Here is a 25269-nt window from a genome sequence, read left to right as displayed (position 1 = left end):
TTCAACTAAATGAACTCCATGGTCCTTGGGGACCAGGACCATGCCTTATGCAGTCTAGGACATGAATAATAGTCTAACAGTGTTTCCCAAAGTGTGGTACGCGTACCCCCAGGGGTACGGGAAGAGTTTGGTGGGGGTTCGCGTTGCACCGAAGTTTGGTGGGGATATGCACTGCACTGTGCTTAGCTGCGCCTAATTCTATGTTCTCATGAGTGCGAGGGGTACTCAGCGTTATGAAAATTATAGAAGGTACACATATGTCAAAAGTTTGGGAAACACTGGTCTAGGACATGAATAATAATAAGTAACCAGCAATAACTGTTTAATGAATGAATGATTCCTTCTGACCCTGGACTCTGTCTTTGCTCTCTGTGGGTGGGAATTGTGACTTACTCATCTTTGTAGTTTCTATCATATCAGGTACCTTACTGTGTACTAGTAGTTGCTAATAAAAGTGCATTAGATACTCGTGCTCAATAATATCTACTAATTCAGCTTAATTTAAAAGTTTACTGTCTACTGTGTACAAAGGAACTTTGAGGATCTTACAGTTGGTTATAAGAAATAGTACTTATTAACTATATATGTTGAAGCAGAATATAATATGCATTTTGGGAGAAGTACAAAACAACTGTTCTCAAATATTAAAGGAGGAAAATGTTCATTCAGGGGCATAAAAAGCCTTCTTGGAAGGGGAAGTATTGGCTCCGGCTCTTGAAGATGAGATAATGGGGAGGCAAACGTTCCAGATAAGGGGATTAAAATGCATGTGAGCAATTATAGCATAAATTTCACCCAAGGGCTATTAAGCAGTGGCTTTGCAACAATTAAACAGATGTTCTTCAGTGTTAGCTTACTGAAATCACAAGTCATCTTAACTGACGGTGTGATGATTAATTTTATGTATCCACTTGACTGAGCCACGGGGTGCCCAGATATCTGGCTATTCATTGTTTCTGGGTGTGTCTCTAATGGTGTTTCCAGAAGAGAGTAGTGTTTGACTCAGTAGCCTGAGTAACACAGATTGCTCACCCCACGGGTGGGCATCATTCAACTTGTTGAGGGCCTGAACAGAAGAACAAGGTGAAGGGAAAATTCCCTTTGCTCTGCCTCTCTGAGTGAGTTGGGATTTCAGTCTCTTCCTGCTCTGGAATTGGGATTTACACCTGGTTCTTTAAAACTGTTTCTCCAGCTTTGGACTCACTAGAACCACACCACCAGCTTTCCTAGGTCTCCAGCTTGCAGATGGCAGATCATGGAACTGCTCATGTCTCATAATTGTGTGAACATCTTCCTTATAACAAATCTATAGACAAATAAATAGATATAGATATAGATATAGATATAGATATAGATATAGATATAGATATAGATATAGATATAGATATAGATATAGATATAGATATAGATATAGATATCTCTGTCCCTTTCTCTCTATATATAAATATAAATATAAATATAAATATAAATATAAATATAAATATATATATCAGAGATAGTGATAGAGACAGAGATTGATATAATAGATGTATATGGATATGGATATAGATATGTATATAGATATAGATAGATTCTATTTAATTTCTCTGGAGAACCCTGACCAATGCAGATGGTGGTTTTTCTTGAGAATACTTTTAGCTGAGCTCTATTACCCATCCCTTTTATATACCTTTCCTAATATCTTTAGAAAATGAGTGACCAGGGGAAGGGGTTGGAGGTTGGGTAAAAAAGGTGAAGGGATTAAACAAAGAAAGAACAACTCATAGATACAGACAACAGTATGGTGATTACCAGAGGGAAAGGGGTGGAAGGAGATAGAAGAGGATAAAGGGAAAATAAATAATTAAAGGAGACTTAACTTGGGGTGGTGAACACACAATACAATATGCAGATATTATAGGATTGTACACTTGATACCTATATAATTGTATTATCCTATGTTGCCACAATAAATTTAATAAATTAAAAAAATAAACAATTAATGATGGGTCAAGCAATTCACTTTAAGATCTTCAGGTGTGCAAATCTGAAGCTTAAAAATATATTGTCTTACAATTAAAAAAAATTACATCGTATTTCAATCCAATAGCAAAAGATCATGATGGTTCTGTCCAAGAACATAAAGAAATATATCTGGTAGTGAGGAGAAGAAATCAAGATTTAAGACAGTTACTATGTCTAAGTCCTTTTTCCAACCTCAGTATTTTTTACTCCTCTGACATCAACAATGTCACCAACCTTAAGAAATACAGGGGGAGAAGAGCAACTTCGCAGTGGAGAAATTCAGCAGATACCATCTTAAGATACCAAGTGTCCGAATTCACATCTCGGGTGAACATACAATGGTTTGTTCCTTCTAACATGATGCCTGAGAAGGATGCCTCCTTGTTTCTGTGCTATTCCTACCCAAAATGCATAAACTGTATCTAATCATAAAGAACTATCTACTGCCAAAACCGGTTTGGCTCAGTGGATAGAGCGTCGGCTTGGGGACTGAAAGGTCCTGGGTTTGATTCTGGTCAAGGGCATGTACCTTGGTTGTGGGCACATCCCCAGTAGGGGGTGTGCAAGAGGCAGCTGATCAATGACTCTCTCTCATTGATGTTTCTAACTCTTATCTCTCTCCCTTCCTCTCTGTACAAAAATCAATAAAATATATTTAAAAAAAGAAAAAAAGAACTATCTACTAAGTCCAAATCGAGGGACATTTTACAAGATGACTAAGCTGTTCTGGTTTAAAGATGTCAATGTCATGAAAGGCAAATAGATTCTTTAAAATATTTTTTTGTACTCTGCAATAAAATTACAAGTATTGTAAAAAAAAAAAAATGCCCATTTTCTCTGTATCATTTGTCTTCCTAAAGCATTCATGAACTTGCTTGATTTACCTTTGGAGTATACAGAGATCACCTGCGACTGTGCAGAATCCCACCAGGCCTGGACCATGCTCTCAGAAGGCCAGCAGTGTTTTCCAGTGTTTGGGACACTCAGAGCACCTCTGCACCGAGCTCCTCTTGGGTGCCATCTAGAGTCCTGGAGGAGCCTGATCTGGGAGGTGACCAGTCCTGGGTCTTTCAGCCTGGCCCTAAGGTGCAGCCTCAAGAGACAAGGAGGTCAGTGTCTCTCAGCACACAGGACACCCACATGGAGTCATTGCTAAAGAGGCTCTGACCAAGGCTCTTCAGGCAGCAGTCTGGCGTCTTAACAGTCAACCAGGCATGAATCCTACATAAAATCCTGATTATAATTTCAATATCTAGTTGGGAAACTAATAAAAAGCCTCTTGTTAACATTATGAGGCAAGTGTCATTGAACTCTGAACTCACTTATTTTAAGGTTTTAGCCTAAGTATTAAATCACTTCCTAATATGGTACAATAAGACAACGATAATTATGTGATTTTTTCAATAGAAAATTATAGTGAAAGTTTTATAGTGATAAAAGTGAATGCTCATTTATTTTTTCTTAAAACCTTTTCTAATTTCGCTATATTTGAACTTCAGATAAAAAAAATTTTTAGCATAAGTATGGCCCATCACTTGGGACATATTTATACCAAAAATGTTGCTGTTCTTCTAAAATTCAAAGGTAACTGGTGTCTTTCATTTATCTGGTAAGCCTACCCCTGAATCCTTTTCTCTACTCTTTCAAAGGGACTTCTCACTTTGATAGCAGGTGCCGCCTGAACCAAAAAGTCCCACATGGCCCAAGCACCTCCAGCTCAGTTTGTATATTCCGTGAATTCACTGATTAGTTAACAACCAAAGAGTTTAACTCCTTCACTTCATCTTAACGATTAGATTTCCCTCAGATTGTAAGGGAAAAAGTTACCAGTGAACACAACACAAAAGTCCTAAGCTACCAAGAACAGCTATGAAAAGAAAAATACAATTTCTGCAGCTCACCTCCAAAACCTGCTTGAGGCAGTTCGAACATAGGGGAAATACTCTGCTTACAATTGTGAGCCTAGAGCTTCCCGTTCCCTGTGTTTCAGATCGTCCAGTGTTAATGGCGGTCGCCCAGGGAGCCACGGGGTGCAGAAACCATCCAGGCCAGAACCCCAACAATTAGATGCTTACCTTATTGCTAATGGTCTTTCTTCCTAGGAATCACCTGGTCACACAGCAGCAGGTAAAAAGCTTTCAGAACATGCCAGGCTGCCCTTTCATTCCAACTGAGAGAAAATGAGAACAGAGAACTCTTATTCCCTCCCCCACAGGCTGGGAAACAAACAAACAAGTTGTGAGAGTTACTAAAGTAGAACAAAAGTGTCTCGGCAGAGCAGTGGCCCTTGGAGCTTGTGGAGAGAACTTGGATACCTTCCTGTTTCCTTGAGCATCGCAGCTGGGAACACTAAACAGTCCTTGTGACCACAGAACTGTGGCCCAGGTTCCCATCTGCTCTTATTTACATGTTAGTCATGGAAAGCCAGGACAGTCTGCTCGCCAAAGTCCATGGTCAAGTTGAGGATAAAGACACATAGTGATTCTCTCTACCCAGCCCTCTGAAGAAAGGAAGCCGTGAGAAAGTAGTTAGAAGTGGTTGGACTTATGAGGAACTGGACTCAGAGGAAGTGTGTGAGGGGAAGGAATACAAGAGTTCCAGCTGTGTTTTTATTTCTGTGAACCCTTCTGCTTTTTGTTCAATGCCCTTTGACCTGTTGGCAGTGGCATCAGCCCTGAGTGCAGGACTGAAAAATCCTTTGCTGAGGAAGTAGAGTGAACTTGTCGTCATTTGGTTACCATGGTGACGGTACCAAGTGTTACCAGCCCCAATGATTTGCATTGCAAACCATCACTAGAAATGGGGACAGCAGAACTTGATATTCTAGATGGAGAGACTCAATTCCCAGGAAAGTTCAGAGGGAACAAAACATAAATATATATATATATATGCATACTCATGAACACATAAGGAAGGGGCCAAACAGTCAGGGCTAAGAGTCAGTCCTATCCTCCTTGAAATGTCACTATCTATAAAGTATTTATTTGGAAGATTCAGACAATTTTACTTTAGACAGGCAAGTAAGCACATTATCAACCTCATTTAAAATTTTTTTAAAATTGATTTCAGAGAGGGAGCGAGAGAGAGGATCAGAAACATCAATGGTGAGAGAGAATCATCAACTGGCTGCCTCCTGCATGCCCCTACTGGGGGCTGGGCATGTGCCCTTGATGGGAATTGAACCTGGGACCCTGAAGTCCACAGGCTGATTCTCTATCCACTGAGCCAAACCAGCTAGGGCTATCAATCTTATTTTTAAAAATTAAACTTCACAGTCATATTCAGCATGCATCCTTGTAAAGGGCATCATACTAAAACGCTACATGATAATTATTATATTCTTGAGTCACGCATGACAGCAATACCCTTCATTTGGATAAACTGCATTATTAGAATTTGAAATGATGGAAAAGACCATATGCATTTCAGATTATATCTAACTTCAAACACACAGGAACCCCCATATTTAAAAGGGAAGTACTGAGGTAATCTTCAAGGGAAATGAAGGGAAAGGGCCTTACCAATTCTCCCCCTTCCTCCTCTGACAGCTGGTGAGCTCCTAGTGTCACTGAGCAGGACTGGAATAGCCCTCCACACTGGCCCTCACCCAATCTTGGGATATTCCCTATCTTTTAGGATTTCTGCCACCCCCACCACCAGTATCTAAGACCTTTGCTCTCAGGAGCCCATCCAGGAATTCTGTGCTTAACAGTGGTGAAAAAATCAGATGATAATAGCCATCATTTATTATTGACTTGTGCCAAACCCCTCAAGTCAATATTTTCTTACTTGATTCTTCCAAGTAGGAATTATTTTTATTCTCATTTTATAGATGATGAAACTGAGGTTCACAGATATTTAAAAAGTCACACAAGTCATAATGAAGAGAGCCAGGACTCAGGCAAAACTAGGTCTATCTAACTCCCAAATCCATACTCCTAACAATAATATTTATTCTCAGAGTTCAAAAAAGAGTATACCAACAGCTCCTGTACACTTTCCCAAGGGTTCATTCTGGGAAGGGGAGCATGTTTCAGAAATGTCAGAATCTTTTGCAGTTTTTTAATGATTCTGAACAGAAGTAGATTTAGCCTAGTTGGTCTAGTTTCACCAAGTTAAGTCTGAAAACCGATTCTTGTTTGTTGAGAGTTTCTAGAACCATAGCTAGAAGACAAGAGCTAAAGGTAGGCCTTCCTTCCTTCCGCAAGCATGCAAAGATAATCAAGCTCAATATTTTTTTGAGCATTCCCAATGAGCCGGAAGCTCACTAGAAAATACCAACTTCATGTGCAGTACAATTAAATGATGACCGGGGGTGACTGTTAGGCTAGTAAGCTACCAAAATAGATGGAGGCAATTCTTTCCTAAGCACTCGCTAGTAGACAGTATGATGCCAAGTGCATATCATGAGATTAGCTCTATGTTCCACCCTATGGATGTTAAGATGGTGTTTCGTTTTAGGAAAACATTTAACAATGTTTATTACATTTTACCCCTTAGAGTTAAATTTAAAACATCACGCATGCTCCACACATATTTGATATTCATGCATCACAATAAATCTTGCTCAGTCAATTCAATCATTTTTATGATAAAGATCCAAGTCAAATTCTACCTTCACTATGAGGGGACCTCCCCAAATTTTATTCTTATTTTGCTTATGCTTGTCCCACAGTACTTACCACATTGTGCCTGCCATTAGATCATTGATCTTCCATTGGAACTCATTTTGACCCCAAGGAGATATTCTGGTTGTCATAGGAAGGTGGGGAATACAGTAAACACACTGTAATGCAAACAGCAGTCACCCAGCCCTATAAACACACAATGTTTCAGGCCCAGATGTCAAGAGCGTTGAGACTGAAAAACCCGGTTGTTCAATAAATTGCTTAGAACTTGGAGCCATAAGTGCTTAGTTCTACTCTGGCTCCAAAACTTCATGACCTGTGAGAAAATGGGCCAGTCATAGTTCCTGAGACTCATGATTCTCACCAGCAAAATGCAAATACTTATTTTGTGGGTGCTCCCTCTGATAATTATTGTAGGGATCACGGCAATAATGCATGACAAACGGCTCGTCCACTTGGTACAGTCATTGTTAGGTGCACGGTGATGGTATGAATGATGGTGACAATGGCCATTGGGCAGGCAGCCTGAATATATAGGTCTAGAGCTCACTGAGGAAGTCGAGGCTGGATTTAAAATCTGAACTCAAATGGACTCAGTTAAATTTCATCTCAATAAGTATTTATTGAGCAGCATCTCTGGGCTTGCATTCTTCTAGGTACTATAGATATAAGAATAAGATATTCTCCCTAAATTAAGGACTTCATTTTTTAGGATAGAGATGGAGTCATAAGCAAAAAGTTATGACACTGTGTAAAATAACCAAAGATAATAGAGGCTAGGTGAATAAAGTCTTTTAGAAGCAGAGCAATTCAAGATATATTTTACGTTTATGAGCAGCATTATACTGGCAATAACAACAACAAACACACCCCCTTTTTTTTACTACCTCGCTTTACTGATCCCCATGGGGGAAATGCACAGTCTTCTGACTTAGATTACCCACTTGACAGACTAGATCAAAGTGGATAAGAAAACTGAAGTTGCTTTTTAACAATGAACATGTTAAATCTGACCACATAGAACAGTAATGAAATGGAGGCAGCTCTTCAACCTTGAGTCCTGAAACAAGTGAAAAAGCTATGACTCTGAATAGCCACGCATGCTGTGAATCCCTCATTGCCGCACTGAGGTATAACATGCTTCCAGAATGCAAATGAATGGTATTTGGGGGAAGTTTTCCAGGCCACCCCAGGTAGCTGAACTGTATTCCAGTTTACTCTGTTCACAGGAAATAAATGTCTGATAAAATTAACTGAACTGTGACATAAAAAGTAGGCTTTAATTAAACTCTGAGGCCCTTATAACATTAGTGATTCTGCCATCTCTCTCTTTTAAAAAAAATCTTTATTGTTGAAAGTATTACATATGTCTCTCTTTCCCCTCATCAACCCTCTCTAGCCCACCTCTGCCCCCTGTCCCGGGCCCTCACTACCCCACTGTTTGCATCCATAGGTTATGCATGTATGCATATGAGGTCTATGGCTGATAATCTCCCATTCACCCACCCTGCCCCACCTTCCCTCTGAGATTCCACACTCTGTCCCATGCTTCCATGTCTCTGGATCCACTCTGTTCATCAGTTCATTTTGTTAATTAGATTCCACATATGAGGGAGATCATGTGATGCTTGTCTTTCTCTGACTTATTTCACTTAGCATGATACTCTCCAGGTCCCTCCATGCTGTCTCAAAGGGTAAACTTCTTCCACCTCTTAATCAGCAATGTTCTCTGGCTATTCCATCCCTAACCCCAACTGACAATGATTGCTTGAAAAATCAAGTTCACGTAGTAGAGTCCATTACAGTATGCTTTTTCCTATTGGACTACAACAGATCACCACAAACTGACAAAACAAATTTATTATACTATTGTTTTTGAGGACAGACTCCAAAATGGGCCTCACTGAGCTAAAACAAGGTGTCAGCAAGACTGTGCTTCTTTCCGGGGGAGAATCCATTGCCTGGCCTTTTCCAGCTTCCAGAAGCTGCTCACATCCCTTGGCTCACGACCTCTTCCTCCATTTTTAAAACCGGTATTGCAGCAGCTTCAAATCTCTCTCTGATTCTGATCCTCCACTTCCATCATCCCATCCATTGTCAGACTCAGACTCTCCGGTTTCTCTCTAATGAGGACCCTGGGATCCAGCTAATCTCTCTTTCTGGAGATCCTTAACTTAATCTCATCTACAACGTCCCTTTTGATATGGAAGGTAAACATATCAAACATGTTTGATATGGGGCCATTATTCTGCCCATCATATCCCCATTATCCAGTGGAATGGACCCCTCCTGTGTGGAATCCACCTACGCAGCAACCTCCGAGTTAGGCAGCTTTGGTGCCAGTCACCTGTTGTCACAGAGCAGTCTCTACATCGATTTTGTGAAAATGGTGCTTTTAGGAAGTGTGACTGAGTACGTGAGGCTCTATTTACAGCCACATGAGCATGTAGTTCTCTTATTCATATAAAATGTGATTTTATTTTCCCCTTAAGAGTATAGCTTCAGAGACCCAGACTTAGAATTAGGTCTAGGCTCCACCATCTCTTATCTGTGCTACTTAGAGCAAGCTGCTTTCTTTTTCTGAGCTTTACCATCTCTAACTCAGCCGCATTTCCTACCTCCCTTATACTACACCTGCCGTCCCTGAAATTTCCCTCGGTTTGAAGGATATCCAGGGTGATAGGCATAATTGAATTTTATAGGCATCATGGAAACAAAGAAGTAGAAGATAAATAAGATCATATAATTTGTGTAGAGTTTTTATTTGAAATGGCTACGGTTTGATATATTACTTCGCTTCTCTGAAAATATTTTCAATATTTATTTTCTAGAACCCATAAACAATATAACAAAATACTATCTAAATACCTATAAGACATCAAGGTGATGAAATATTGTGTACATTATAAAATATTATGTTTATAAGAGGCTTTCATTATTAGCCTCCTGGCCCCTCTCTCTCCTTGCCCAATCCTTGAGATTCCCAGAAACTTGTCCAACCTGCTCTGTGTGCCCTATGGTTCTGGGAGTCCAGCTCTTTTTTCCCTTCTTTTGTTTTTTAAATTAAACTACGTATGTTCCCAAATGTACCCCCTTTCTTTCCCCTTTTTATTAATATTATATTAAATTTACTAAGAGCTTAATTATTATATTAGCAACATAATTTATTAAGGATGACTCAAAATACATAGATAATTTCTTTACATAATGTAGTATCTTTGGCATCTTATAACATGAAACAGAAAATCATTAGTCCCATCTGTAAAAGAGCTTCATATTCTTGGAATTTGTGCCCTGATTTCTTCACTCTTTTTTTCTCATTCTCTCATTCACATTCCCTCCTTCAGTCATCCATTCTTTATATAAAATATAGAGGCCCAGTGCATGAAATTCATGCATGGAGGTGGCGGGGGTGGGGTGGGGGAGGGGGATAGGTGGTTCCTCAGCCCAGCTGCACCCTCTCCAATATGGGACATTTCTCTCACAATCTGAGACCACTGGCTCCTAACCACTCATCTGCCTGCCAGCCTGATCGCCCCCTAACCATTCCCCTGCTGGCCTGATTGACACCTAACTGCTCCCCTGCCAGCCTGATTGCCCCCAACTGCTCTCTCCTGCCCCCTTGATGGTCCCTAACTGCCCTCCCCCACCAGCCATCTTGTGGGACAACTATCTTGTGATGACGTGGAGGTGGTCATCTTGTGGCCACGTGAGGGCATCCTGGGAGGGCATGAGGGCCATCTAGGCTTTTATTAGTATAGATATGTCAGTATGGCTCATTGTAAGCATGTGAAACTTTACAATGTATATAAAACAAAATGATAACTTTCCCTGACCTTCTCAACCTCGTGAAGTTCTCATAATCATTCCTAATCTTTATCCTTCGGGATTCTTATGAACACCTGCTAGACTTCATGCCATGTCCCAGCATGTAGATCTGACTTACTGTTTACTGGCCACATTATATGGCCATACCACTATGTGTCTCTCTCTAGTTGTTCCTTTACTGTTGCTGCAGAAGGCAGAGTGTCCCCCTCATTTCATTTATCACTCCATGTATTACTTAGTGGTGAAGTATCCAAAAAGAATGAAAAGGCCACCCTACTACACTTTTCTGGGAAAAAATATTTTCTCCCAAACTCCCTCACTTCTTGATCTTCATCTTGGAGGAGATGGGGAAAGAGTTCAGGAAAGTTGTTATTTAGCTGCATATTGTCAACCAGGTTTAGAGAATTTCTAGAGCACCTTTTCTCTCTCTCCTGACAGCTCCCCAGTAATGCTGATTAAAACAAGACAGCCTCACCTCAGAACTAGGAGAAGTGATAGGGAACCCTGGGCTTACTTTAAAAAAAGTATTTTATGAAAATATAATTGCTTTTATCATACAGGGGTGCAGACAGACAAATAGACAGACACACATACATATACACATGTATGTATATATTTAAAGCAATTATATAAATATGTTCTATTGTTGGATTGGAACATTCAATTTCATTAGTATTTGGCACATTTCATTGATTGACAACTTATATCTGTTAAAGATGAAGTACCAAAATACCACTGTAATTATGGCATTCTGAACATTGTTCTGAATGACATCCTCACACAAAAAGCATCACCATCTGGAAACCAGAAATGGAGCACCATGCTTGTAAGCAATTCTACCTCTTGGATCTCTCTCTTTCCCTCCCTCCAGCCCTGGGATTAGCTAATTCTCACTACCATACCACTTATTTATTTGTCTATTCTTACCTACAACTTTAGATCATTTTTCTATTTGATCTGCCCCTATGCAGGGTGACTCATACTTAATTCTCCTCTGTCTCTTCCTCAGTGAACTTGTCAGCCCCCTCATCACCAACAGCATTTAACATCATTCTGTATCAATAGCTGAGGTCTCACCGATTTCACCTGCATTCAACCCAAACCTGTCCACTTAGTCGAAAGAATCTTACAAATAGGAAGGAAGCAGACTTTCAGTGATCAGGGTGAACATGGAGGTTGCTATGGCACAAAGAAAGGCTCATAATAAATAGTCTTACCTGCCCCAGTTGGTGTAGAACTCAGGGAACAAGCTAAGTCCATCCCTAAGGAAGCTGATCCTCACAGCCCCCTCCACTGGCCTGCATTCACCTGCAACAAAAGCTCTGCTCCTGAACTGTGTACCTGGACTGCTTCTGAAGGAAACAGTGCAGCATTTGATTAATCTTACATGACATTTTCATAGGCCACGCCCATTTGCCCCAAGGAAAAACCTCCCTTCCCAATCCTTTTTGTCTCAGGAAATATCCAATGCAGAGGACTGAGACTTCCTGCATTCATGGGTCCCACAAAATTTTTGGAGGTGTACCTTGTGCCAGACTGTCCAAGAAACACCTCTCTCCTAAAATGTTTGCAGCCTTTTGGAGGGCACAACTAGTAATACTCATGGGGGAGTATCGAGAACACAGAGGGAGAGGGGACTGTTATCGAATGGGAATTTGGGAAGGCTTTGCCAAGGGGATAGTGCCTGCTGTGAGTTTTGAAGCATGAGTAGGACCTTTCCTGGTGAATGAGAATTGAGCGTGGCTTGAGGCTCTGGGGAGGATGCTCAAAGCAGAGAACAGCATGGACAAAGGCACAAGCGTGAAACAGGACGCACGTTTTGGGGACTGCAAAGGCTGTATGGATAAAGCATAGGGAATGTGGAAGCACACACACACAGAGAGAAAGATGAAGCTGAAGAAGTAGGAAGCCTCACCCGGTGGGCTGACGTGTGACTTAGCAAACAGTAATTGGGAATCTGGATACTATAATGAGTCCACTGTTTAATGAATGGGTTGAGCATATTATTTGTCACTCTGAGAGAGGAGCACTGAAGAGAAGAGTTCAATGTTTATTTTGTTACTCTGTACGCTCAGAGGATGGGTAGACTGATTGGTCAAATGACCTAGTTTGAATTAGGGGACTGAACACCAACTTCCAAATAATAAGATTACATTAAATATTAAAGCTGTCATCAGTTCCTGTGAATAGTCCTTCCATAATTCAGAAGGATCTTCAAGACTTTAGAAAGGGTCAGGACTGTGATTGGCATGAACACCCTCTATGGGTGATTGCCAACCAGGTCTGTGTGGGAGGAGAGAGGGTTCTGTGTTTTAAAAGTCACTTGCATTTTCATGCTCCATGAAGAGTCCTGAAAGATTGCATTTGGGCCAGCATAACAAATGAAGAACTGCACTAAGAATGTTAGTACAAACAATCAGGATAAACCACCCTCCCCCATGTGACCTAGCAAACATATTGCCTTGTGGTTGAAACTTGGCAAGTTCATTGTCATCAGAACCCTGGAAGGAAGGTGGATTGAATCGGTTATTTAATCCCTAGGTCAGACCTCCGTCCTTGATATTTCCCTGTTCTCACAGAACTGGCAAACCCTTAAAAATAGCAAGTGCGCTCTATTGTTAACATTTCTTCTGCCACTGAAATCACATTAATGACTCTTATTTGCTCCATTAGTATTGGGTTTACAGCTTCAGTAAGTGTTTTAACTCCCATTATTTTACTTTGCTTCTAAAGACCTCTTGGATACCCAAAGCAAGAAAGTTATTTTCCTTCTCACCTACAATTAACTCATTAGAAGCAAAGACTCAGAAAGGTGACTTGCTTTGTCCAAGGTCACATGACTGGAACTACAAGGCATGCTTCAGTCTCCAAGTCTTAACACTCTGGATGCAAAATTATACTGCCTTGACGATATCTTCTTGTAAGGGAGTTGTCCACAGTCAGTAAACTGTACTGCTGAGATGGTCTCCAGGAATTCCTGACCCTTTTCCATAGTGCTCAATTGATTTTACTAGTAGATGGTTCACTGTCCATCTTCCCTACCTTTCTTCAAATATCCTGGCCAGGTCATCACCTAATAAAAATGGGCTTGTCTCCTTCCACCTTGACCTTGACCTCTCTTTCATTGATCTCCCCAGGCTCTGTCTCCTGTTGCTACTTGGACTCTCTTTCTCTGCCCAGTATCCTCATTTCACATCTCTCTTAAATGGCCTGTCTGTTTGCAATTTATTTCTTTCATCATACTGATTTTGTATTGTTCCCAGGAAGACTATGGATTGCAGATGATGAAACAAGCAACATCTCAATCCTTTGTTTGATGCAGCCCCATGCTCAGCATCTCAGATTCCAGTGACCTGTCAGAGAAGATGAGTCACTGGGGCATATAGGCATATTACTAACTGCCCCAGAGAATAAGGGTAGGGTACAGGACTCCTCCATTTCACACCAGAACTACGATGGACATTCTGGGACAGGTCAGTCCAAAATGGTTAATTACCCAAGGTAGGCCGGGTGAATGGCATAAGTCAAGAGGAAACCAAGATCATATCTATGAGCATAATGCAGAATGTGAGGTCTAAGGATCAATGAGTTTTCAACAGTAAGGTCCTGAGCAATGTGGGGTCTAGTATGTGACAGAAATGAGATTTGCTTCTCTAAGACCCAGGAAGGATGGAAACAAGATATTTAAGCAGTAAGGAATAGTTTGCATTTGGTTTTGGGATTAGTTATAGGATGCAGGCATGACTAAAGAGGGGTAAAAATCTTAAACAAATAGATAGATTCATGAAGAGACATCTGCAGGAACAAGACAGAAAGCAGAAAAAAAGGGAAGTGCCAGAGAGAGAGGAGACGGTAAGGGGTGTGAAAACACTTAATGGAGCTGTTACTAATGGAGCAAAGTGGAATCATTAATGAGATTTCCGTGGCGGGAGAGTGCACTTGCTATTTCATGGGTTGGCTAGTTCTGTGGGAGCAGGAGAATATAAGGATGGATATCTATAAATTCTGACCGCATGCCTGAATCTGGCACTTCACTTTTCAATTACCAATGAATCACTGGGCTCAAGTTCATTTGCTAATTTATACTTCAGGGCTGAAAACAAGTGCTGTAACTATTAGAACCACTGTCTCTCCCTCCACCTTCCCCCTCACCGCCACTATCACCATGCTGCCAAAGGAAGTTTTGCTTACTCTGAGTTTATAGGTGAGTTAATCATACCAGTTATTCACAGTCTAATTTCCATCCTCTGTGGCCAAGTGTTTTAGGCCAGTGGCCAGACATTGTGGTGAGAGAATGGCACAGGTGGAATTCAACTAGGTAGCTGTCATTCCATCACAGTGAGGTAGGGAGCAGCTCTGCCTGCTGCCAGAATGCATTCTATTTCCACCAGAGAAAGAAAGAAAAAAAAAGCTAGTCTGATTACATAAAGAGGCTATCCCTCTGTTTTCTTTATCATAGGATTGTACTTGTGAAAATTTTCCCATAAGCAACAGTATTTCCTGATCTCCTTTCCAGCTCCCACCAAAATGGAATGCATCTACCACCTTTGCATAAAGTAGGGGTAATGAGGGAAACATTTCTTTACTACTTAAGAATCATAGAACACTCTGCAAACATCCTCTAGGTCTGTTAAAAGAACAGGAATGCTTGTTGCTTTACTGTCTCTCTATATATCTTTTGGTTCATCAGTTTATAATGTTTTTTATTATCCATAAATGAGTGATGTCATGTGGTGTTTCTCTTTCATTGACTGGTTTATTTCACTCAGCATGATGTCAAATTACAGCAGGGAGGGTAGAGAGATATGGGGGAGATAAGAGATCAACTGAAGGACTTGTATGCATGCATATGAGTATAACCAATGAACACAAAACTCTGGGGAGTGAGGGCATATATGGGAGTGGGGGGGTGCAATGGTAAGATATGTACACATATAATAATTTAATAAAAAAATAAAGTTATTATTGGTAGGTAAAAAGAAAGAAAGAAAGAAAGAAAGAAAGAAAGAAAGAAAGAAAGAAAGAAAGAAAGAAAGAAAGAAAGAAAAAAGAGAGAGAGAAAGAGCAGGAATGGCAGAGTCAACAGTTCCTAGCTGGATGGTATTGAGACATTCCTGAACTCCTTTCTAGTAGTTTTAGGAAGACAATTGTTGACAACTTGGTCCTTTTCATGGTGGCAGAGCTGGGACACAGTTGACTGTGAAGACAGAGTCTTCAGTATTAGGGGAATGAGGGCTTTCACCAGGAAATAGGACCCCATAGTATCTCTCCCTCTACATCACCCAGATTTCTTCCAGGATGATGGTCATGGGACCTCAGTTCTCCCCACAACTCATAACCTAATTTATAACAATCTTTCCCAATGTACTACATTGTGAGATTGTGATGTCACTGGACCAGCCATGTCCAAAACTTCTCTCCCTTTAACCACCTCAAGCCCAGACCAAAGGGACAACACTTCTTCAATCAGTGATCAAGACAAAATTACACTTCTGTGCAAAACGAGGCAGCATGTTTAAAATGAGGAAGGTGCTGGAAATATCTAGTAACTATGGTCACCACACATACCTTCCTCTTGGGTTTCAATATTTTCAGTGAATATGTACTAAATATCTACCATCTTCCTTAGTCTATATTAGGAGATACATAAATGCACAAGATGAGCATTTAGAGCAGTCGTAGGCAGAAAGAGTGGTTTCCCTTCTGCTTTGGGAGTCTCAGTACCCATCTTACCAAGTCCTAACAAAGGGGCTCCGAAGCAGGACTTGAATTGCAACTCCAGCCCAACTTAAAATCTTCTTCTTCACTATGTGAATCACTAAACATGATGGTTCTGTGAAGCGGTACCTCCAGAACTTCTCATGGCAGGGATGGATCAGCATTGTAAGAGCAGAGGGATGTAAGAGCAGTTTATGAATCAAACACATCTTTCTGTTTTTGAAAAACTCGGTGGAAGTACCCCTTTCGGGCGTGTATGTTATTGTGCAGCCTACCAAGACCACAGTGCAGAGCTGATGGGCACCTGAGCCAAGGAAGGAAGTAAAGCTCCCCAGACTCCTCGCCTAACTTAGGGGAGCAGTCCCCAGCGGCACTGTCAGGCCCCAAGGGTCTGGGACTCACCCTGCCACAGCAAAGGCTTGGAGAGGAGCCAGGAGTCAGGGCCTGGACTACTGGGAAGCCACACCAGTCCTCAAGAAACTGGTTTTTCAACTTAAGCAAAGAACAATGCATATTTTGGATAAGTTTGCTCAAGGCAGGCCAAGGAGGAGGCGGAGATGGGGCTTGGGGATACCTACATCCCTCATTAGTGCAGGCTTACCCTCTGCAGGCAGGGAAGGGAAGTTTATGAGATGCGTAGCAGGGGACTGAGCACATTCCCAATTTGGCAAATGTTCTCTGTTTCTCTCATTCTCTACGGGAAACTTTTGGCTTAGTTCTGAGTCAAATTTCCCCTGAGGTTGTTCAAAAGTTTACATTTCTTACAAAAGTAATTTGATCCGGAGGGTGAGACACCACTTGGTAAGAAGAGCTATAAAGAAAAATCTTCCCAGCCTGCATGGCTCAGTGGTTGAGCATCGAACTATAACCAGGATATCATGGTTTGATTCCCAGGCAGGATACATGCCCAGGTTGTAGGCTCAATCCCCAGTGGGGTATGTGTAGGAGGCAGCCAATCAATGATTCTCTCTCATCATAGATGTTACTATCTCTCTCTCTCTCCTTCCTTCATCTCTGAAAATAAAAAGAAAAAAATCCAATCTTTCCCAAATTTCACAATTGATTTTTCCTTAAGTTGGCGATGTGACATCATCTTTAACACCTATCATGTCTTTGACTAAAACCAATGAAAACAGTCATCTTCCAAAGTCTTCCCTCATTTATCCCTGAAGCTGAAAGACAAAATTCTAAAACTCAACCTAATATATTTGAAAATTTTTCTTTCATATATTGGCACTTCTATAGGTTAGCCTTTTGTTATTAAATTCTAGCATGACTGCAATTGGAGAAGGATCAAGACCCTGAGGCCTGTAGCACTGTTTCTTTAACATTTTTGAGACCACCTATATGAGTTAACATATAATTAATTTCTGTACATTTTACAGACATCAGGTTTCAGATGCTCAGATTGTAAGGATGTAAATGTGGCATATATTTTATATCACCTATAATAATTATATTATTCACATATTCATATAATCTATAATCTTGTTTATAATTATATACATAGATATATATGCATATATCTATATAAACATATCTATCTAGCATTTGTTCTGACAAAAAATTGTTAAAAAGGTCAACATTACTCAAATCACTCCTTTTATATGACTTCTTCATTCTTGAGCTCTTGAGCTCCTAATTTTGCTTCAGTTCTTAGTTAATTGGAATGGATCTTCAAATAGTTTCATCAGGTAAGGTATCTATGTGATTGGTGTATTTGACAAGTTTCTGTTTGTCAGAAAATATATTTCTATTGCCCTCTCAATTAACCAAGTCTAAAATTCCTGAGTTTAAAAAACTACATTGAGAGAGAAAAAACATTGCTTTATTTCCTACTGGCATTTAAGGTGATAAATGAAAAACTGAGCTAAATAAATGTGTGTTTCTCTGCAGAAAACCTGTTTTTCTTATTTGAATCATAATTGATTTTTATCTTTATCCTTTTTGTTTATCTTTATGCAAATGTCTAGGTAGGTGTATATGTCAGTTCTCTGATTTTACATGGAATCTGCCAAAAATGTTCTATTATAATTCTATGTCTCTTCTTTTTGCAGGGTTTCATTCAGAAATAATAATTATTTGCAAGTTGGCCATCTATATTTGTCTTTAGTGCTTATTGTCTTTCTTTGCTTGTATTTCCCCCCCTCTACTTGTATATGGCTTCTGCATTCTGGAAAAATTTTACAAATTTGTCTTTCATATACTGATGTTTTTTATATCACATTCTGTTCCCTTTCAATATAAACTGTAATGCTGCTACAGTTTTTATGAGATTATTTGAAATTCTATATTATCTCATTTAAGTCTATTTTAATTACACAGTCCAACCTTTTATGTCCTCCAAACCACCCAGATTCAGGAACTTTGGAAATGTAAAGACCTGCATTTAAAATCAGATTCTGCTCATTGCTGTGTGGCCTCTTTTAGTTGGGTAACCTCTGAGCTTTGGTTCCTTTTCTATAAGAACTTCAATGATCATATGTGTTTCACGGTGTCACTGTGAGGATGCAATGATAATTCCATGCCGGTGCCTCACAGAATGCCTGTCTCCTTTCCCCTGAAGACTTACTTCTGGCAAAACACTTTCAGATAGGATCATGAACTTGGCTGGCCCTCTCAAATGCACAGCTCTCCAACAAACGGCTAGTAGCTGAAGAACATCTCTCCTGCTTCCTCAGACCTCTGTGAGGTATCCAAACACTCCATGAGCATTTGTGCTCAAGCATTGAAGACAGTGCTGAAACACTTGGTATCACTGTGTGTTTTGCTTCTCAGATTAACATCTGCTAACCAACAGGCGGGGTACAAGCCTTGCTCTCATTATATGGATCTGTTCCTTGCCCAGTTTAAACAATATTAGATCCTGCAAGCCTTGGAGGCCACTCTAACTCACTCCCCGCCATCCAGTGGTTTGAATCTATCCCATGTATCCCCCTAATGGTCACCCATCTACTCCTATTCTGCTGAACATATGAATAGAAATGAGAATCTCTCCACTTGCCAAGGAAACCCCAGAGCGAGCAGTGGCAGAGAATAATATGTGGAAGGGCCAACATTAGGGAGACAGGTTTGGCTCTGCTCAACCTGCAGAAGCAAGGACTTGAATGATGTGTGAATCTCTTAGCACGGTGCCTAATACCTTGCAGGTACTGGATTTAAGAAGCATGTATATGTATTATTAGGCACTCATTCACCGAGAGCAGTTACTCTGTGGCAGGTAGTGGGGATATAAGCCTTGCTCTCATTATATGGATCTGTTCCCTGCCCACTTTAAACAATGCTAGATCAGTCAAGCCTTGGAGGTCACTCTAACTCACTCCCTGCCATCCAGTGGTTTGAATCCACCCCACACATTCCCCTAATGATCATGTGTCCCTCCTCTGCTGAATGCATGAATAGCAACGCAAAACTCTCCACTTCCCAAGGAAGCCGATCCCGATTTCAAAGGCTCTGAGGGTGAATCCAGGTCTTTGGCACTGCTGATTGTGCTTCACAAGAATAACCACCGTGCACATTTCCAATGACCTTGACCCACGTTAAAATCCCAGCCAGCATATTTTCGCCTTTCTTTTTTAAACAGTAGCTCAGAGCTGAAACATTCCTCTACCTGCCATGTCTTTTGCCTGGTACCACTGGTGCCCTCTGCCCTTCTTTTGTTTCCGATAGAGCTGATGCCACAATACCTGACGTGATTAACTACTCGGCTGCTTGATTAACTGCAAAGTCCACTTGCCCTCCTGAGCAGCAAAGACTCTCGGCTCACGGTCATCACCGGATGCAACCCAGGCAGTTTCTGCTCACATCAGTGGCGAGGTCTGCTTCCCTCGGGGACGGGGGGCTGTTTCTTGCTGTCGAGCAGGAAGAGCAGAAGGAGAGCCTCCTGTCCTTTGCTTCATGTGGGTCCCCAAGGCCTGGATCAAAGGGAGCCACGGGCTTTCTGTTTCCCCTCAGTGAGAGAACTGAAAAGTGGAGGTGGGGGATGGTAGAGGCAGACAAAGGATCTTGGGACATTCTTTCTTTTATTTTTGGAAGGGACAGACTCAAGCCCTGGATTATTCCAGATAAATTTCCTATCAACAAAAATATGGATGGACCCTCTGCCTCAGTTCCTATATTCAGCTTCCTCTACTTCCTCAGACTCACACCTGCTGGAGGTCAAGGATACATTATACCAAGTCCCATTTCCCTCTTCATTTTCTCTAGCAATGGGTAGGCAAATCACTGAGGTTAGCCGAGTGGGCTAATGAGAGTTAGGAGACTGGGGGACTTCAGTCTCATGTTCAGTGCTATTATCTCAGAGGGCACACTCGAGCATCAGAGCCTGATTGTGCCCTTTGATAAGGGTGAGGTTTGGGGCAAGTTAATTCTCAAAGGACTCTGGGAGACATGTGATGCTCACCCATTTAGGAGACAAGAGAACTGAGACTCAGAGAGAAGTGACTTACTTAAATTCAAAAAGTAAAGGTGTTCCAAGGTAAGGTCTTAAGGTCTTTGAGTCCAAAATGAGTGTCTTTGTTACTTGACCAAATTCCCTGATCAACTGACAGATCCTGAATGAACCACTCCAATCGCAATATAGACTCTTCCAGGTCTCCTCTTCATGGAGTTTCCTTGTTGGTGACAGGTTTTGCCTGTGGATTTATATACTCTTTTCAGTGGCAGTGATATTGGAAACAGCTCTCGAGGGGACTGACTTAGATACTAAGCTCCATTTTGTCTACATGGAAACTTATCTAACCTCTTTGAGCCTCACCTTCCTTATTTAAAAAACAAACAAAAAAAATAATAACACCTCTGCCTTAGGGTAGTGTCAGAATTCAAAGATGATGACTATAGATGTACTTGTTACCCCCTAATGCACTTTATAGATGTGTAAGGGGTTACCAGCATGGCTGCCCGTGCGGTGTGCAGGGCTCTGGGGCGCACCTTCTGGGCAACAACACAGTATGATAAGGAGTGTAGAAAGGAGAGCGTCCACATGCAAATAGGAGACCAGAGGCCTTGATCATGGAAAACTATTCCTGCTGCACCGGGCAAAGAGCACGGAGGGAACAAAGAGTCTTTGAGGGAATGCCATTAGTGAGCATGCCTCAGCTGTGGTGGGAGTGACCGTCTGTTCTTCAGAATGGTCAGATTTGACTGGTGATTCAGCCAAGGGTCAGAACAAAGACAGCTTCTGCCCATATAGTTTCAGCCCAGGGGCCCATGGGATGACATCTTTGATCGTATTACTTCCCCCTGAATTACTTTGCCATCATTACTCATTCAGTACATATTAAACAAACATTCATATGTTCCTACTTCTAGAGTTAGAGCAGTGAAGGACACCAACAAAGTCATGAAGGGGACCTTCTAGCAGGAGAAGACAAACAATAACTAACCAGGCAAATTAATGGTGAAATGGTTTTAAATGGTAGTACGTGTTACGAAAAAAATATAATAAGGTGATGTGGTTGAAAAGGATTGGTGCAAAGTCCTTTAGATTGGGTGCATCCTGAAGAGACGAGAGTTCAAGATCAAGAAGGAACTAGCCAGGTGAACTGGTGATTCACCCCTTGCCCCACCCATGCTACACTCTTCCGTGCTCTGACTCCCTCCCCCACTGGCTTCCAATGGGATTTGGCCAAGGGGGGCCCCTGGCAGGACGAGGAAGAGTGGGGGAATTATTTCTGCTACTGTTTCACGCTTAGGGCCTGAGCCTTTGCAGACAGGTAGGGACTGAGGGCTTCTTTAACCACAGCTCCCCTGGGGTGGCCCTCCTCCATGGTCCAGCTCCCAGCCCCAGTCCCTCTGGCCTGACAAGTAGCAATGGCCTTGCACTACTGCTACTCTCTAGGTTTCTCACCTTTTGTGGTCACTCTCCTAAGTATTAAAAAGTTTGCGATGGCCTGGTCAAAGTGGCTTAGTGGCAGAGCGTCAAACTATGAACCAAGAGGTCATGGTTCAATTCCCGGTCAGGGCACATGCCCAGGTTGTGAACTCAATCCCCAGTAAGGGGTGTGCAGGAAGTACCCGATCAATGAATCTCATCATTAATGTTTCTATCTCTCTCTCTCTCTCTCTCCCTTCCTCTCTTAAATCAACAAAATACTTATTTTTTAAAATAAAAAATTGAGAATGAATTCTGCTTGTTGCTGGAATCTGAACTGGTACACCTTGTGACAATGTGGGGACAGAGCACGCTGGACAGAAGGAGCACCACGATTTTCTGGACAAAATAAAAAGAATGACAATGAACCTTTGTGTGATTTTTAAAAATAGATCAGAAAGCATTTCACGAGTAAATCTCATTTAAATCCGATGACATCATCCAGGGTTTGGGCCGGGATTATTCCCACGAGTAAACAAGGAACCTGAAGTCTGAGGAATAAGTGACTTGCCAAAGGCTGACGTGGATGGCTGGTACTGGAGCCTAGTCTCAAAGGCTGGAATGCAGGTTTCTGGCTCCAAGTTCAGGCTTCTGCCCCAGCCCCTCACCTGGCACCCAGGAGGTAAAGAGAATCCAGGGACATTCCTCAGGGGCCACCTCACAAGACCTGCCACACTAACCGCTGACTGGAGTCTTTGTCAGCCATACAGCCTCCTGAATCTCCCAAGATCAAAAGTAACGAGTCAGTTATCAAATCTTCTTGTCGGGAAAGCCACATGATTAAATCTTACGAATTGACACTCTGATTACAGAGCACATGCATTCCCTTCCTTATTCAAAACGTTTTTTCCTACTAAACAGATATAAGAAGTCACAAACAACCCACTTAAAGGAACCAGGGGAGCTGGATATCTATAAGAATCCTGGGATAGGAAAAATGTATTAAGAGAATTATTTTGGAATTAAAATAACAAGCACGTACTTCATGGGTTTCGAAGTCGAGAATCTTGAATAAATGGTTCTCTTAAAGTGGGCACACCTTCATATTTATAGTGATGAGCACTATAGTATGACTTTATTACTAATAGTAGAATTTATTCTTTTTAAAAAAATATATACTTTATTGATTTTTTTACAGAGAGGAAGGGAGAGGGATAGAGAGCTAGAAACATCAATGAGAGAGAAACATCGACCAGCTGGCTCCTGCACAACCCCCACTGGGGACGTGCCCATGCCCTTGACCGGAACCGAACCTGGGACCCTTCAGTCTGCAGACAGACGCTCTATCCATTGAGCCAAACCGGTTTCGGCAGTAGAATTTATTCTTAAAAATGGAGTAAGCCACAGAAAAACCCAATTTCCAGCAATAAATCATTCCTCCCAAGACTTGCACAAGCCACCTGACCATAACATACCAATTGCAGTTCAAAATATCTGCATCCATCTTTGCAACACACCAGCGGTTAGTTCTCCAGGGGTTTCCAAGCCAGACTGAACATCTGGATTTCTCAATGAATCCTAAAGGTTACCTGACTCAGAGAGGGAGAAGTAGATGGATAGAGGGGCATGTGACAGTCTGCAGCCATTGTGAAAAATGTCTCCTGCTGGCGCTGGCCAGTCTCCAAAAGCACAAAGGCACACGGCTCTCCTGTTGGTTCCAGGGAGAGTGAAATCCAGAGAACCCATCTGATGGACTTCCTGTGCCCAACCACTCAGCCCAAGCACATTATACCTGCCCAGCCTGTCCCCGGGTTAGGATCGGTACAGAGGTAAGTGCCGGGGAGGAGCAGTCATGGAGGCAGTGATGGAGGCACCTGCACAGTGCCCACCACAGCAGCTGCAGGAGGCTGTCAGGTTGAGGTGGCTTGTGTCAATCACATCCCAGGTAATATACCATCCAAAGATAGGGCCCATGTTTTAAAATTGGGACAGATCTCATTGCATTGAGAGGGGAAAGCACACATTCACTATGGCCTGCAGAAGCTGCCTGTTGTGACTGGCCCCGTCCCAGCTTACCTGGAGGCCCTTCTCCGTCCAATCACACTGCTCTCATTGCACACAGCCACCTCCCAGAGGTCAGCAGGCCCTTTCCCGCCTGAGGGTTTAACACATTCTCTTCCTTCTGCTTTATAAAGGCTTCTCCTGGGCTGTTTGCATGGGTAAGACCTTGTCATTTCTGGGTTTCTGTCTGCAGGGAGGGCTTCGCTGAACACCCTGTGTAGGTAAGTCTTGCTCTATAATTTATTGGAGCACTTTTGTGTGTTTTTATGGTCCTCCAGCAGTTTTAAATTGAAGTATTAATTTGTGAAATTGTGCATCCAGCCTGTCTACTAGACTGTAAGCTCAGGGAGGGTAGGTACCATGTATGATTCTCTCGTCACTATATTTCCAGCATCTGGGAGTGTGCCCAACCCACAGCAGGGGCTCCTAAGCCTCTGCTGCATGAATGGACGGACAGATGGATACCTTGTTCAGATAAACGCAGCAGCAAGCAATGAATACGAAGAGAAAAATGAAACGCACCCTGACAGGTAAGAAAGAGGATTCAGCATGGTTCCTGGCGGGCTGGCCATGCTCCCAACACCAGGGGGCGCCATTTGCATGTATTGCAAGGATACTGGAGGCTCCTGGAACTAATACTGTCTGGACCACATCTTCCCATTGAATCATCCCCATCTGAGGAGCAAATGAATGAATTCTAGAAAAGCACAGACCTTCTGAGCTGTCTCAAACTTAAGATAAATGCTCCTTAAATAATCTGTGATGAAGGACCAGTTTTATAAAATTATTTCCAAACCACCACTCACCAAAACATTTGTAAACTACAACAAAAATAAATTGCTAAAAAAGAAAAGAACCAGAAGACATACAAAATAAGAGCCCAAATTTTTAAATAGATTAAACAGACATAAAATCATTCTGTCCAATTATAATGAAAATACACGAACACTTGTAACTTCTATACGTAATACACCTCATTGCAGACCAGCACTGGTTTACAGTTCAATGCTGGCCTGTGAGCCACTCAGGGCATCTCGTTTTAGAGAGGACTCAGGTTGGATGAAAGACCAGGTGCCGGTGGGGGGCTGTTAGCACCTGCATTGAGTGCCCAAGACAAGGGCAGGATGAAGAGCGTGAGGGGAGTGATGACAGTGCGGGGTCCAATACTGTTTTCATTAAATTTTGAACTTGTGTTCTTCATGAGATTTTTGCATTAAC

The 25269-nt window shown here is 41.8% G+C and overlaps 1 protein-coding gene across 2 annotated transcripts in view; it reads right to left on the bottom strand.

Annotated features, from left to right (window-relative positions):
* ITPRID1 (ITPR interacting domain containing 1) overlaps positions 1 to 11769 on the bottom strand; it is a 64418-nt gene extending 52649 nt beyond the window's left edge. For both annotated transcript variants that reach the window (XM_084896841.1, XM_084896842.1), the window contains exons 1-2: positions 11678 to 11769; positions 4080 to 4174 (exon numbers count right to left, since the gene is read on the bottom strand). The gene's annotated coding sequence lies outside the window, so the exon portion shown is untranslated. The remainder of the gene's footprint in view (positions 1 to 4079; positions 4175 to 11677) is intronic.
* Between the last annotated feature and the right edge of the window lie 13500 nt (positions 11770 to 25269).

This window comes from Pipistrellus hanaki (assembly GCF_964339955.1).
Source record: "Pipistrellus hanaki genome assembly, chromosome: 10".
NCBI classification, from domain to species: domain Eukaryota; kingdom Metazoa; phylum Chordata; class Mammalia; order Chiroptera; family Vespertilionidae; genus Pipistrellus; species Pipistrellus hanaki.
This window is presented reverse-complemented; position numbering and strand designations above follow the sequence as displayed.